Here is a 4,069-nt window from a genome sequence, read left to right as displayed (position 1 = left end):
ATTAGCGAGAATTTTTTTTAATGAAGCATCTATTGTATGCACACATACCTATGAAGCTTTGTACCTCCTGTAGATTCCTTGGATTAGGTCATCCTTTTATTATCTCTAACTTTGTTGGATCCATATGGGTGCCATCTTTAGAGATAATGTGACCTAAATATTAAATCTCTTGTACAAAAAATTCACTTTTCTTTTGATGAATGAAAATATTATTCTCTCTCACAACTTGAAAGATTACCTGGAGGTGTCGCTTGTACTCCTCAAGAGAATTTGAATGGCCTAAAGATTTTTGTTCATCCTGAGTTTGAATGCGTCTGGAGCATTTGTTAGGCCAAAAATTGTAAATTATCAAATAGATCTTCTATCCGTGGCATGGGAATCTATTTTTGATAGTAGTCTTATTTAGTACATTATAATCAACACGCGCTAAAAGCAATGGTGAACAAAATGGAGAGGAGCTAGACCTCACCATCCCTTTTTCCACCAATTCTTGCACTTGCCTTATGATCTCCTTTTGTTGAGCTTGTGAAACTCGATAAGGAGGATGTTAGGCAATGAGCTTCCTGGTAGGAGCTCAATTGCATGGTCATCATCCCTCAGAGGTAGCTCACTATGGATGTCATTAATGAAAACATCTTGGGATCCCTTTAGGAAATTAGACAACTCTAATTCCTCTTGATTCCCTTTATTGCAAGGATATGGTGTTCCCTAACTCATTAGCATCTATATACATGCTCTCTTACCTGTAGGTGGAGTAGATTCTCCTTTCAGGGAACTTCATGTTGGAAGCCATGCGGTTAAACCATGTTGCCCCAACGATAACATTCTCATGTTTGAGAGGGCAGATGAAGAAATCCTTTTTGTCCACATAGCTTTGTACATGAAGCCTTAATTTCCAATTAAGGAAGTAACTGAGACGTCTTGTCCCTTGATAGCTCCATTGGCTTTCAATGCATCTCCCATCTCGTGGGCTTGTATGCCTAGCTTGGTGGACAACTCTGGGGATATGAAGTTGTGAGTTGAACCAAGGTCAAACAAAATAAAGGCATCATGCTCTTGCATCTTTCCCCAACTATAGGAAAGGAGAAATCCTTGGCAAGGAGCATCCTCTTTTGGAGCTTCAAACATAAAGGCTCTTAGAAGTCTCATTGCGGGCAATTCTCTTGGGGCAAGGACGATAACCATGGCCTTGCTCCCCATACTTAAAACATTTGTGGTCCTTTAAAAAAAAACTTCTAGCTCTTTAGGAAAGAGTTTATATTTACCTTTGTAAACTCCCTTCTCCTTGGACCGATTGTTGTTGTTGTTGGAATAGCCTTGGTTTGGGCATTGGTTTTCCTCTTGGCATCACTTTTGTCTTTATTTTCCATGGTTTTGACATTCCGTCTAGCCCCTTGTTGGAAATTGATGCACGAAGCAACCATGGTGTGGTGGATTACTTTGGTGATAGAACCAGGCCGTTGAGAGTTGACATTCTTGGCCATTTCTTTGGGTAATCCTGCACAGAATTGTTGCTTTTGCTCGGCAAAGTCTATCTTTTGAAAAATAGTAGCCTTGAGATGTAAATCCCAAAACTTGTCCACATATTTGTGGATAGACTCATGAGAGAGAAGCTTTAAACTTCACCATTTGGTAAGCAGTTTGTCCTTTGCATCACTTGCAAGGAATTGCTTCATGATGGAAACTCGTAGAGTTTTCCATGTCTTTGGGGATTTTCCGTTGCCACGAAGGCTAGCCCACCATTGACGAGGAAATTTTTGGAAGTGCATAGCTACATGGCATAGCTTGGAGGACTCCGTGAAGCCCTCGTCTCCAAAGGCCCATCAAATTGTTGAAGGCCAATACTTTGACAGTAGCACCAAAGGTGCCATCATAGGTGAGAAAAGAGATATTCTTTCCTCCCTCTTTGAACTTCTTGAGCTTTTGTGATCTTCACCATGCAGGGTAAGATTTGCGATGTCCTCCCCTCTTATATTCTCTAGGAGAATAGCCATATCTTTCATTAGTAGAGGAGGAAGGTGAAGAAGAAGGAGAAGAGGGTGACCTCTTTCTTGCCCTTTTCTTCCTTGGTTTCCTCTCTTCCCTTTTGGAGTGACGAGGAGAAGGACTATGGATTAACCGTTTTCTCTTGGGAGGAGTTGGCGATTGTTTAGTCTGCCTTCTTCGTGGAGCCACATCTTCGGAGGAATTTAGGGATTCATTACTTTCTTGTTCTTTGGATTCCTCCTCTCGTATGTGAGAGAGTCTTCTTTTGGGGGTCTCATCAAGAGGCCTCCTAAGCTCTCTCTCCTCTTGAAGAGGAAAGGAAATCCCATAAGCACAAAGTTGTTGAGTAACTTTGGCTTGCAAAGCGGGGTTGCCCATAGCTTTTTGCAACCTAGTGACAAGATAATTAACAAACATGGGGGCATCATCATTAGCACCTTCATGTGCAAAATCAAAGTTATTTGTTCATTCTACTCTCTTAGTTATTGTTAGCTATGTTAATTAAACTTATGTGTTTACTTAGTATATGCTTTGGCAATTCAAAACCTTAGTTTCTACTCCTCTTAGCCTTTGAAAATAGGCACTTAAGTATCTACACCCACGGCTCGAATTGGTTAATTATAGAGAGTAGTGGAGTGAGTCTAACATAGCGAAGTTACCGAGGGATAGCTCCTTTCGGACTTCTTATGGCTCAATAATGGTAAAGTCATAGGCAAGTCTAAAAAGACTCCAGTATTAAAACCAAAGCTCCCGAGGTGTGCACCATATCCCACATAGTGGGCTCAACAAAACCGATAATAGATCCCAGTCCCACTTACCCTAATATAATTAACAAAATCAACCATTAATAGGCTACTTAAGGACCTCTCTTCTTAAGAAAGAAAAGAGAAACCAAATACTCTGATACCAATGTAATGGAATTGGCATATGAACTTTGAGAGTAGCGGAATCAGGAAATTAGGTGAAGCACTTTTGAGAGATTACTTTGCGAGCATAGCGGGTGAACTTAATTGATGGTAGCAACATAAACATGATACTTAGTTAACTTGGCATGAACAATAATTTTGCAAGAGAGAGAGTTTAGAGAACATGACAATAGTTGAGGACCTGATTCATATGGAGCCGGTCCCCCCTCCAATAGGCATTTGTATTATAGTTTCTCCCATCAAAGAGACTTGGTACAATACAATCTTTGTGTTCCTTGTGACCTACGTGATAACATCGCAAGCATAACATAAACTTGTAGAAAGCATTAACTATCCCAAGCCTCAGTCCCAAGGCCTCAAACACCTTCAAAGGTGGAGAGAGCTAGCGGGGAATGAGGGTAGGGAAGAGGAAGAAGAAACATTCCATAGGAGAAAGAAATAGTTCCTCCCTTATCATTACTCTTCTTGCTAGCATACATAATAGGAAGAAGAAACATTCCATAGGAGAAAGAAATAGTTCCTCCGTTATCATTACTCTTCTTGCTAGCATACATAATAGCATAGTAATGGAGATGGAGAAGATGGCAAGCTTAAGCATTGAAGCATGGCTCTTGGTTGGATTTGCATTCCATAGCCAAGAGTGTTGGTGTAGGCTCTCACTTCTCACAAGCTTGGAGAAGGAGGTGAGGTTCCTCAACTTTCACCAAGTGAGAATCGTCCACAAAATGAGTGTGTGTGTGTGTGTGGTGTATATCCCCCTAGCACCCCCCTTGCTTGCTTGGGGCGAGTTGCAACTTTTCCACATGTTGCAAGCTCATTGGACCCCTCTCCCCCTAGCCAATCACATGCAGCATGCAGTCAAGTACATGGGTAGTCTTTTGACAAGTGTCCTCCTTACCCCTTAGAGAGAGAGAGCTTGAAAATATCTAGATATTTGTTGGATGGAACTAGAAACTCATTGGCCCCTCTTTAGCCCAACCAATAGCATTCAAGCACACCATGTGGTTAAGCTTAGTGAGAGTCTCACATATGTCCCATGTGCCCTTTTAGAAAAGGGGCGGCCCTTGAGTGAGTGGAAGGTTAGGTCAAAGATTCCCCTAACTTTGGGACTTTTATGCATAGGAAGCTTCTCAAGAAACTTCCTCATTAAGTGTGTA

The sequence above is a fragment of the Adiantum capillus-veneris genome, chromosome 13 (assembly GCF_014529385.1).
Source record: "Adiantum capillus-veneris isolate H3 chromosome 13, ASM1452938v2, whole genome shotgun sequence".
In the NCBI taxonomy this organism is placed as follows: Eukaryota; Viridiplantae; Streptophyta; class Polypodiopsida; order Polypodiales; family Pteridaceae; genus Adiantum; species Adiantum capillus-veneris.
This window is presented reverse-complemented; position numbering follows the sequence as displayed.